The sequence below is a fragment of the Dasypus novemcinctus genome, chromosome 29 (assembly GCF_030445035.2).
Source record: "Dasypus novemcinctus isolate mDasNov1 chromosome 29, mDasNov1.1.hap2, whole genome shotgun sequence".
NCBI lineage: Eukaryota > Metazoa > Chordata > Mammalia > Cingulata > Dasypodidae > Dasypus > Dasypus novemcinctus.
Genome location: NC_080701.1, coordinates 27,623,680 through 27,636,450, shown reverse-complemented (window position 1 = coordinate 27,636,450; position 12,771 = coordinate 27,623,680). Strand labels below are relative to the sequence as shown.

At 40.4% G+C, this 12,771-nt stretch overlaps 1 protein-coding gene across 20 annotated transcripts in view; it reads right to left on the bottom strand.

Moving 5' to 3' along the window:
* Window positions 1–12,771, bottom strand: part of CSGALNACT1 (chondroitin sulfate N-acetylgalactosaminyltransferase 1) — a 398,657-nt gene that overhangs the window by 143,336 nt on the left and 242,550 nt on the right. For 3 of the 20 annotated variants that reach the window (XM_071212689.1, XM_071212688.1, XM_071212691.1), the window contains exon 3: window positions 7,114–7,197. The exons of 14 other annotated variants lie outside the window; for them this stretch is intronic. The gene's annotated coding sequence lies outside the window, so the exon portion shown is untranslated. Of the gene's footprint in view, window positions 1–7,113; window positions 7,198–9,750; window positions 10,017–12,771 lie in introns of those variants that run through there. 3 more of the 20 variants (XM_071212690.1, XM_071212692.1, XM_058290058.2) reach the window with 3 other exon arrangements.

Below are 12,771 nucleotides of genomic sequence, written 5' to 3'. Positions count from 1 at the left end.
TCGGGGAACTCCTTCCCTTTCCCTAGTTCCTGGATAATTTTTTTTGCCTTGTTCTTTCATTTTGGTGCAGAATCTCCTCCAGGAACTTCCCAAGAAAGGGAGCATGGGAGGCCAATTTTGAGATCTTGCTTGTCTGAAAATATCCATAAACTACCCTTGCATTTGGTTGATAATTAGATCCAAAACAGAATTCCAGGCTGGAAATCAGGTTCCCTCAGATGTTTAAGGTAAAGGTCTATTTCTTGTAGGTTACATTATTGCTATTGAGAAGTGGAATGTCAGTCTTTTCCTGAACCTCTTGCAAGTGGCCTATTTTTTTCTCTGTTAAAATTTTTAGGAAACGTTCTTTTAATCTCAGGGTTTATCAGATGTGTCTCGAAATTGTAATTTTTAAAAATTAACTCTGCTAGACAAGCAATGGTCCCTTTACAGAAATTCATGATCTTCAATTCTGTAATGTCACTCTATATCACTTCTCTATAATTTTCTCCCCATTTTCTTCGTTGTGTTTCTGGAATTCTTATTAATCAGATTTTGGACTTCCTAAAAGGATCCTCTCATTTCTTTCCCTTTTCCCTCTGTCTTTTCCAGCTCTGCCTTTTCATACTGTTTTCTGGGCAGCTCTGTTACCATTCCCAGTCTCCCCCGAACTCTTTGTTTCTGCTATCGTTATTTTTAATTCCCAAGCACTCTTTCACGGGTGTGGTATCCTCTCTAATTTCTCAGAGACTATTAATGACAGGCTTTTTGGAAGCTTTTTTCCCCTCCCTGCTTTCTTCCTTCGGTTTCTCCTGAGCCTCCTTTTCCTGATTGTGTGTGTTCTGGTCTCATCTTTCCATGTGGGCGAGTATCCTCAAATGGGTGACGACCCTGCCTGTCCGTTGTGAGACCTACAAAGCTGAAGAGAAGATCTGGGTGAGAGGCAGGGTATGACTGGGTGGGGGCCCGGACACTATGGGGGAGGAGCAGCCTTCAGACGTCTTTTCCCTTTAATTGGTCAGCTTCCCAGAGGAGAATTCTCTACTTGAATCCAGCATTGGGGAATATAAACCTGGCAGACTCTGGAAGCTCAGAAGGGATATCTCGCCATTCCATACACGGATTCTTCATGTCCTATTCCTATTTTCTATAAGGGGTCTCACCTGTGCTCTCACCTGTGTCTGTTTTCAAGTCCAAAGCTTCTCCAGCCTAATTTCTCTATAGAATATACCTCCCAGGGATATTTGTCTGGCCACTGGGGGCTGCAGGGGTCTAACTACTCCTTATTCAGACTTTCCACCCGTCACCCGCTTTTGACTTCATCCCTCACACCTGCTCTCTAACACAGCTCGTTGACTCCACATCTGGAGCATTTCTAGCACCGGTCACAAAGTGACCTGCATTTGGCTGGCTTCCCCCTCTCCCTGCACTCTGCTTTCTGTTTTCAGCCCTCTGCTAATTCAGTTCTTTCATCCATTTGCTTTCCATCTTCCAAAAACTCACTGGCATCCCTAGTCTTCCAAGCCTCATCTCCCATTTTCGTTGTTCATGTGGACTGACACATATTCTTAATTTGTTACCTAACATTTTAAGAGGAACCTGAGAGAAATACCTGTGTCCCAGCGGTCAGCTATACCCAGAAATTCAAACTGATATTTTATCATGAAAAAAATTCAGGTGAGAAGTCTTGGTCAGATTTGGATGAACTGTATGCTTTATTAACATGTACCAATAAAATTGATTTGTTAAGAAAAAAAAGGTCTTGGTTAGAGAATTCCCTAAAATATAGTATCATTTTTACAGGTTTTCCAACTAACATTGGGCATACCCCAGCAAAAGGATTATATGCAGTTGGGGCTCTACAAATCATAATTTAAAAATGACATGGAAGGAATTCAAGTGGGATAAACAGCTATATTAGAGGATTTGGAAACTGATTTAAGAGGAAGAGCTAAACATATTAGATTATACAATGAAGAAAAAGCTGATGGTGAATTTAAAAATGGCCATCTAGGAAGTGAAGAATGATTATAGATACAAGATGTTTGGCCCATTTTCTTGATTTCCATTTGAAATATAATACAAAAACAAACTTAAAGCATAGAATAAGAAAAAGTATTACCAGGAGAGGGTGTGGAGTTTTCTTTTCTGGAATTATAAGAAAAGTGAGAATGGCCCACTTATTAGAAATAAAATCCAGCCCTGGATGACACCTGAAATTCCTTCCAGCTGTACGTTTTGTGCGCTTCCAATAAGACTATATGTGGAAAATAATCACAGCTTTCCACACTTTTTTTTGGCTAATAGAAGCATTCTTCTAGGAATAAGAAAGCTTATTTCTGAAGCAAATTCAATCCAACTGCAGGATTTAGACTCAGAAGTTCTAATCATTTTTAAATGAAATCAAAGATCAACTTTCTACACAAAGAATTGATAGCATGGCTACATTCAAAATGTGGGCGTCACTTCAAAGTTGAGGCTAAAATTGGCACTGCTGTGTGAATACATCTCAGTAAAACTGCTTTTTTAAAAAATTAGCGCTGCTGATGTTTTTATATTTTGCTTGGCAATAAGTTACATTTCCACAGAATATGCGTCTCCTCACAGAAAAAGTCTCATGACAATAAAGACAAACGCCAGCCAAAGAGAATTCTTCTACAAGCAGAAGATAAGGCACTCTTCCCTTCCCATTCGGCTTCCCAAGTGTCCTGCAAAAGTCATTCCTCAGGGAAGGCACCGGCTCAGAGAAGAGCATGCGGTGGTTAATGCGGGGTTCCTGGGGGCAGAGGCAGGGCAGGGTGTACTTGGGATGGATGGAAGACGTAAGAGGACACGCCAACAGCTCAACCACGTGAGGCCCTGTCTTCATTTTCATATTGGGGCTCTCGTTGTTAAAGAAATAAAAGTTCAGGTCTATTTTTTTTTTTTTTAGCATAGAATTGTATGCCAATAAACAGTGCTATGACCCAGACGGGAAAAAAATGTTTTGAACCTGACTTCACACCACACAAAAGAATCCATTCCGGGTAGACTGGAGACCTAAATGTGAGAGAGCAAACAAGGCTTTTAGAAAAACACCTGTAGGAGATATATTCTTGGCCTTGGGTTAGAGAACGATTTCTTAAATAGGACAGAAAAAGCACTAATTAGGATGAATGAGCAATTGGACAACATTAAAATTAAAACATTCTGTTTATTAAAAGGTATCGTAAAGGAAGTAAATAGGCAAGCCACAGAGTGGCAAAAGGTATTTGAAGCACATGTAACTGACAGATAACTTATATCCAAAATACACAAAGAACTCCTATAAATAAAAAATAAAAAGGCAACTCAAATGTCCAATTAACGTATGAAAACAGGGGAGGGAGCATAGCTCGGTGGTTGAGCAACTGCTTCGCAAGTACGAGGCCCCCATACCTCCTAAAAAAAAAATCCTAAAAACAAAAAAATAAGTTAACATATGAAAATAAATTCAACTTCTTTGGTCATCACAAACACGTAAATAAAAACAATAAGATGTCCCTCTCTACATACCAGAATAACAAGTACTTTTAAAAGCCAACTGACAACATAACCCCTGCATTAATTGGTACAACCCTGTGGAAAACTGTCAAGCTGTACCTAGCAAAGCCTGAAGATACTGACACCGGGTGACCAGCAATTCCACCCGCCAGTACGTGCCCAGGAGAATGTAAGAACCTGGTTTTCAGATACCTGTACAAGGGTGTTCATAGCAGTATCATTTTAATGGTGCTGCCCAGGAAAAGAAGACTGGTTCCCAAAATTATCGTATACTCATAAACTGAAATATTTTGCAGCAGTGAAAATGAATCAACTCAAGCTACATCTACAATGGGAGAGAATCTCACAAACATAAAAGTAAGCAAAAGAAGCCAGGCACAAAGGAATGAGTCCATTTCAATATGACTCTACTTATGTTTCTGTTTCAGTAAGGTTCAAAAAGTGGTTAGAAATTCATACGTAGGACGTGAAAGTATAAAGTATAAAGGAAAAAAGCAAGGAAGTCATTGGCTTACAAATCAGTGTAGAATAGTGACTACTTTTGGGGTTGAGAGAGGGCGTTGTGACTGTCCCAGAGACGCAAATTTTCAGTCTGTTCCTATGCTGGGTGAGCCCTGAATCTCAGCAGAATTGCAACACCCACTTTCCAGTTCATCAGACTCACTCAGGACAACTAACAAAAAGATGACGATGGACAACACCCATCCCAAAAAACAGTGAGTATCTACAATTACAAGCAAGAGAGTTCCATCCATCTGCCCCCTGGGATCCAGCCCCCTTTGAATCAGAAGCAGAGTGGGCATCACCATGCCAGGTCCTCAAGACTGAGGAATGAACAAACGTAAGGGGGGAATGCAACTATGGACCAAAGTAGACTTAGGATTATTCTAGCAATGGAAGAACTTGTAACACTGATATAAAGGCATGGCCACCAGAGCTTCTGAGGGGATGGAGAGGGAAGAATAGGTGTAACATGGGACATTTTTGGGACATTGGAATTGTTCCTCATGACATTGCAATGATGGATACAGGCCATTATACATTTTGTCAAAACCTATAAAATTGTGCAGTGCAAAGTGTAAACTATAATGTAAACTATAGTCCATGGTTAGTAGAAGCGCTGCAATATTTGTTTATCAGTTGTAACAAAAGTTCCACAGTAATGAAAGATGTTGTTAATGGGGGAAAGTATGGGACAAGTAGAGGATGGGGTATATGGGAATCCCCTATATTTTTTGATGTAACATTTATGTAATCTAAAGTTTCTTTAAAAATGAAAAAAAAAAAGAAACATTAAAAAAGTAAGTCATTCAGCTATACATTTATGTTTTATCCATGTCTCTTTACTAGGTTTTATTTCAAAAGCCAAAATAATTAAGGAAAACAAGTACAGCTACAGATTTACATAAAGTAAAAAATCTGACTCCCTGGGGAGCTGATGTAGCTCGGTGGTTGAGCGCTGGCTTCCCACACACAAGGTCCCAGGTTCAATCCCCAGTCCTGGTACTCACCCACCCCACCCCCCAAAAAATCTGACTCCATTCATAAAATAAGAGCAGGATGTAATGGGAAAAAGTCAAAGAACAAGAAAGAGTTAGTGGAATATAGAGAGCAAACCAAATACACACACACACAAACACTAAAACTTTAAAAAGTGTTACAAAGTTGGAAGATATCAGGGGAAATCTTCCAGTACAAAGAAAACTAAGAAATACAGTCATCATAAAAGGTAAATTTCCAGTTTGTCAAACACCTAATAGAAGAACCGACAAAAAGTGAATAGGGAAAGCAGGAGACATTAGTAAGGAAATGACAGAGAATTTTTATAGCTGAAGGACATGAGTTTTTAAAACAAAAAGATCCACAGTGAGCCTCCCTCAATGGAAGCAGAATAAAAAAAGCACCTGAATACAATAAAGCAAAATTTCAGAATCCCAAAGTCAAGAGACTATCTTAAAGGTTTCTAAAGAGAAAGCACAGATCACCTACAAATGAAGGAGAAACTGAATGACATCAGATTTATCAGCAGCATCACTGGGGCCAAAACAATGTCTTCAAAGCTCAAAGGAAAATAAATGTTAACCTGGAATTCTATATTGAGCTCAGTTAAATTATCCATAAAGCATGAGGGCAAATTAAAGTTCTAATCCATGTTTCTCCTGCATTCCCTTTTTTAGGAAGTTGTCTGAAGATGCTCTCCAAGGAAAGAGAGGCGTTGACAAAACAAAGAAAACCACGGGACCTGGGGAATAGACTTTTTAACCCAGGAGTTTAGCGAAGGGCACTCTCAGGTAGCTAAGGATGATTAAGACAAACAGAGCTACAGAGGGCGAAATAAAGAAATCAGAAACTCTAAGGGGGAGAAAAATTACAACTAATAAAGGGGAAATATAATTATAGTATTCCCGTTTTCCCGTTGGTCTTTTAGTGAATAATACTCAAATATTCGTAATGTTGTAAACACTCTTTATTGATTTTCAACTTATATAATCAATCTATAAATAGAGCATGGGCAATTTAATCTACCTACAAACTGAATGTAAATAGTATCATTTTTGATAAGAGGAAAGTCAGTGCACATGAAAGAAGTAAATGGGTAGAAGAGCCAAAGGGAAGGATACGGTGCTAAAATCATCATATAAGTCATGAGCCATGCACTAAGGTGGATGAAACAAGATAAAAAATACAACTAAACTACTTACATCACTTAAATAGAGGAACTATTGTGATGCAACTATGTTGGGTAAAGAGAGGAAGAGAGATGGGAGACTGTGGCAGGAAACCAGTAAACACTCTCCAAAACTGATAAGACGTAACATTTTAAGCCCAGAATCTAGACACCCCAAGAAGGGGTTACAGCTGCAAAAAGTGGTTCCCTTGAGCCAGAGGGAAAGGGAATAGAGAAGGGGGGGAGGCAAAGAAACTGTGGTTTTTTATTACAAGCCGTTCTGCACAAATTTGACTTTTTAACCCTGGGCATTGCACTGTGGTGAGAAAATTAAAATGAAATTTTGTAACAAAACAAAATTAGAAGGAAAATCGTAGGATTTGGTGACTGATTTGATGTTGCAGAGAAGGTTGCGGGAAGAGTCCAGGATAGCTCTTGGGGTTCTGGCATGTGACGGGGCAGGGGGGGCGGGATGCTGGTGCACTCAGAAGGAAGACCAGGCCTTGGGGAAATGAAGAATTTGGTTTAGAACCTGCAGAGCTGGAGGTGCATGTGGCACACCCAGGAAAGAATGAGTACCTGGATTTGAACACAGAGATCAAAAGTGTAGGGGGGGGAGCCGATGTGGCTCAAGCGGGTGAGCGCCTGCCTCCCACATGGGACGCCCTGGATTCCGTTCCCAGTACCTCCTGAAAGAACAAGAGCAAACAAGCAAAACAAATGATAAAACCAACTCAGGAACATCAGTGTGGCTCAGTGGTTGATCTCTGGTTTCCCACATATGAGGTTCCAGGTTCAATCCCCAGCCCCCAGTACCTCAAAAAAAAAAGCACAAGGGAGGGGAGCAGATGTAACTCAAGCGGTTGAGCACCTGCTTCCATGCATAAGGTCCTGGGTAAGATCTCCAGTACCTCCTAAAATCAAAGAAAAAACGAAAAACCAACCCTCACTGAGGAGCGGCTGCAGCACAGTGGTTGAGCACCTGCTTCTCATGTATGAGGTCCTCGGTTCAATCCCCCCAGCACCTCCTGAAATGAAAGGGAAAAAAAAAAAAAGCGTAAGGGAGAGGCTGGGGCTGGCAATGGCCGGTTGAGAATAATCTGTCTAGAGATTAATTAAATCCAAGAAAGGAGTGATGAGACTGTCCACGAAGACTATGTGGTTGGGAGTAAAAGTCCAGGATGAAACCCTAGAGAATGTCAAAGTCAAACAGAGGGAAGCGCCTGCAAAACAGAATCAGGAATGTCTGGTGCTGTGAAAGTCAAGGGAATAAAGTTTCAGGAAGGAAAGTGACAAACTAGTATAAGCAAGAGCAAGGTCCAAGAAGATAAGACCAGAAGAGAGCCGTGACTACCAAACTTCCCACGATTTCCCAGGCTGCCCGTGATACTCTCTGACCCAAGGGTTTGAAATCTACCCAATATACTGAAGCCTAATTCCCCACGTGTCTAGTAAAATATGAAACAAGACCTTGACACTGGCTCGAATGGACACATCTGTGAGCGTTCAAATGCTTCTCCTTAGTTAATATGCATCTCTGTAATCAGTATGCTGTTTAATCCTTCATAATATGCACTTTTAGAATTCACTGGGCATGTTATTGGTGGTTTAGGTTGCAAGAGAATTAAGAAGAACCATTTCTACTTATGTTTGCTTCTATAATGAAACTGATTGTCACCCTTCTAGGTTCTCCTGAAAATTCTGGTATGTCTGTTTTGTGGGAATCAGTCAACCTGGTATGTAAACTACTGAAAATTGCCATTCTGTGGACACACCTCCTCTCCACACATTCATCCCTTTGGAAGCTTAGCAGGAGGGGAGAGTCACAGAAATTGAAGAAATAAAATGTTCAGCTCCATTTTGCCTCCAGAGTCCTGTTTTTTTAAAACAGCCATCTGTTTTTGGAATGTGTATCCCGGGTGTATTTTTCCCTCAAAGATAACTGCAACCACAATAAAACTGCAAGTTGTGGTAACAAGCATGGGCCACATCTGACATTAACAAACTCCATGAGAAGGAATATTTTATTAGTGAATGAACTACTGAGTTACCATGTGGTCCTCTGGTCGTAAAGAGGGGAAAAAAAGGACCATCAGTATTATTCCCAGTGAATGGATTGGCCTTTGATATTCAGAGCTGATATTCAGAGTCACGGCTCCACAGCAACCGGAGACTGCTGACCAAGAGTGTTATTTTCAAGTCAATTTAATGATTTGGCACAATGAGAACTCAGCATTACTGGGGCTTTGCTGTATGCAGGCTTCTCTCTGCTGCAAGCAAGCACAAACTAATAGATTCTCTTCTTTGTCCAGGGTAGATTCTTCAGGGCCAACACCCCAGAGTTACAGTATCTATATTACCTTGAAGCAAATCCAATTACCTTGAAAGCAAATCCAACCTGAAAAAGGCAACAAACTTTGGATCCATGCAGAGATGAAGCATTATTTCCAGATGGTAAACTCAAATCGAACCAGAAGTAGTTAAAGTAAATCAGATACAAAGCTAGTGACACCTGTGGGCAGGTGCGCTCTAAAAAATCCAGACCTCTGCAGAGAAGAGCAGCTCCCCAGTAAACAGTCTTAAGCCTTGCCATGAACATCCTTCAGAAAAGCAAAGCAAAATGAAACCCGGAAAAACATTCCCAGATGGTTTACTTAGTTGAAAGGGAAATGGCTTGATTGTCAAGGAGCTTGGAATTTCCCTACATCACACATCCAATTCTGCAGATAGGGTTCCCTCTACCTTTAAAATATATCATTGGAAGCAGATGTGGCTCAAGCGATTGGGCTCCCGTCTACCATATGAGGGGTCCTGGGTTCAATTCCCAGGGCCTCCTTATAAAGCTGGCCCACACCACGGAGAGCTGGCCCACACAATGAGCTGATACAAGAAGATGACGCAAAAATAACAAAAAAGAGACGCAGAGGAAAGACGAAGAGAGATGTGACAAACCAGGGAGCTGAAGTGGCTCAAGAGATTGAATGCCTCTCTCCCACATCGGGGGTCCCAGGATTGGTTCCCGGTACCTCCTAAAGAGAAAGACAAGAATACAAGCAGACACAGAAGAACGCACAGTGAATGGACACAGAGAGCAGATGGAGAGCACAGGAGGCAGGGGATGGGGGAGATAAATAAAAAATAAAATAAGTATTTAAAATTAAATAAAATATATCAAGGGGAAGTGGACTTGGCCCAGTTGTTAGGGTGTCCACCTACCATCTTGACCTATGTGGAGCTGGCCCACGCGCAGTGCTGATGCGCACAAGGAGTGCCCTGTGCAGGGGTGTCCCCGCATAGGGGAGCCCCACACGCAAGAAGTGCGCCCCGTAAGGAGAGCCGCCCAGCACAAAAGAAAGTGCAGCCTGCCCAGGAATGGTGCCGCACACATGGAGAGCTGACACAACAAGATGATACAACAAAAAGAAACAGATTCCCGTGCCACTGATAAGGATAGACGTGGTCACAGAAGAACACACAGCGAATGGACACAGAGAACAGACAACGGAGGGTGGGGGGGAGGAAAATAAATAAAAAATAAATAAATCTTTAAAAAAAAAAAAAAGAAGCCATCAAGCTCTCACCATCTCACTCATGACTTGAATTTCCCAGCTTCTTTGGTTTCTCACCATCAAACTGCAGTAGCTTCCTCACCATCTTGTCTCGTTTGGGACTGTTCTACAGCAGCCAGAGCAGTTCTTTCAAAACTGAAGTCAGCTGGTGTCAGCTGTCTGCTCAGAACTCTCGGCTGTCTTTCTGTCACACTTAAATAAATGTCGCTCTCTTACCACAGCCTAAATGTCCCAGCACCTCACCTCTTCCCCACCTCATGCTCCACCACTCTCTCCTTACTCACTCTGTGTCAGACACGCTGACCTCTCCTTGCTGTTCTAGGAACACGCCAAGCATGTGCACTTTCTGTTCCCTGTTCTGGAACATTCTTTCCTAAGATATCCACAAGGCTTCCTCCCTCATTTCATTCAGCTTTTGCTCAACGATCACCTCCTCAGTGAGACTTTTCTTAATTATCCCACCCCATCGCAGCAGTCCCTGTCATCTCTTCCCTCACCTTGCTTTATTTTCCTTCTTGTCACTTCTCAATGCCTGTCCTTTTATTGACTAGCTCTTTGTTAATCGCTCTCTCCTGCTTTGGAATATAAGCCTCATGAGGGAAGGACTTTGCTTTGTTTACCACTATATCCCTAGTACCAGCACCACGCACATAGAAGACCCTTAATAAATTTGTGTTGAATAAAAGAATAAATTTTGCCCCAACTCTAATCATAAACGCCCCCTGGTCTGAGGAAAATCACTGGCGTTCACCCTCTTGGGTGGGCAAATTAGACTGACGGTTAATATCGCCTCTCATTCTAAAATTCTAATATTTCCTTAATCAGCTTATCCCCACCACAAAATGTTGTGAAGCTACATTTGGTTAGTATTTACCATGTTTGCTGTAAATGACACTAAAAGTTCGGGGGTACATTGAAACTACCAATGTTCATAGCCGCATCCTTCACCAAAGTTAAAGGTGGAAAACAACCAAAAGTCCATCAGTGGATGAATAAGATAATCAAAAAGTGGCATATACACACAACGGAGTATGATTCAGCGTAAAAAAGGAATGAAGTCCAGATACACGCTATGGAACTGTTGAACCTTGAAAACGTTACTCTGATGAAATAAGCCAGACCCAAAAGAACAAATATTACATGATTCCACTTACATGAAAAATCTAGAATAGGCAAATTCATAGAGACAGAAAATTGATTAGAGTTTCCCACAGGCTAGGGAGAGGGTAGAATGGGGAGCTATTGCTTAATATTAATAGGTAGAGTTTCTGTTTGGGGTTATGAAAAAGCTTTGGAAATAGATAGTGGTTATGGGTGCACAACATTTTGAATATAATTAATCCCACTGAACTGCATAGTTAAAAATTATTAAAATGGAAAATTTTGTTATATGTATTTCATCACAGTAAAATTTTTAAAACTACCTTTTAGCACACTTTGTTATCTTTCTTATTGTATAGATTTATGACTTTTACAATTTATTTTATAATTTATTTCAAATGTCATCACTTTTTAAAAAAATATACTCAAGTGTAGAACCATTCCTCTGAAGTAGGGAACTTCTCACTGGTTATTTGGCTCTTTGTCCTTCCCAATACTATCTCAGAAACTTTGTTTTTCATAATTAAGGATCCAAAGATCCCTATAATGGAACAAATTATACCTTTAGGGTTTCCAGTGGTTCCTTAGTAGTCTTGAAAAAAGTTAACATTCAAAAAAGAAATATGTATGATCTGGAAAGATAATTTGCATCAATCAAAATTATATATTTTACCATGCGTAACTTTCATCTAGATTTTTATTTTTTAACTTAAAACATTTGTCTGTTTGCATAGCAAGTATCACTCAGTGGTAGAGCACCTGCTTCACTACCTGTTCAAGGTCCCAAGTTCAATCCCCAGTATCTCCTAAAAATAAACAAAAACAAAAAACACTCATTTGTCTTTTGCTTCCAAAAATGAAAACTATTTTTAGAAAATGCAACACTCACTCACTGACTCAACACTCAAACTATTAGTGTCATGGGTTATCCAAGAAAAGAAAAATTCTTTCCACTCTGACATTTAATTTAGAGACTGAGATGGAATATTGGACAAGTTTTAAATCCAGTTATCTAAAAACACTGTTTCATCAAAGGATGAGACTGTTACCTACATGTCACCAACATTCTTGTCAAGGTCTTTTGAAAGGAACTCTTTTTGTCATGATCCACCAAGAAAGATATGAACTGATTTATATAACAGAGTTTTCTTATTATTAGTCAAACTGAAGACATTCTGAATATGATTTGAAATTTTTCAAAGGACTTGGCCCAGTGGTTAGGGCGTCCGTCTACCACATGGGACGTCCGCGGTTCAAACCCCGGGCCTCCTTGACCTGTACGGAGCTGGCCCATGTGCAGTGCTAATGCGCGCAAGGAGTACCGCCCCACGCAGGGATGTCCCCCGCGTAGGGGAGCCCCACGTGCAAGGAGTGCTCCCTGCAGGGAGAGCCGCCCAGCGTGAAAGAAAGTGCAGCCTGCCCAGGAATGGCCCGCCCACACTTCCCGTGCCACTGACAACAACAGAAGCGGACAAAGAAACAAGACGCAGCAAATAGACACAGAGAACAGACAACCAGGGGAGGAGGGGGGGGATTTAAATAAATAAATAAATCTTTAAAAAAAAAAAAGGAAACCATTTCTCAAATATTTGATATTCCCCAAATTAAATGCATGAGTAAAAAGTTCTATGTCAATTCAACTGTGCCTTTCATTTCAAAAAAGAAAAAAAAACAAAAATAAATTTATTTTTTAATCTTCAGAGAGCTTCAGCATAAAATTAAATATTTCAATGCCTTAGTTTAAGAAAAAATGTGGTATAAGGAAAATTACAAACTAATCTCTCTCATGAACACAGATACAAACCTGACCACACAAAATATTATCAAAATGAATCCAGTGATAATATTTTTTAAAAATCAAAACCAATTTGGTTTTATCCCAGGTACTAAATTGATTTAACTTTCTGAAATCAGGAATATATTTTCTCACAT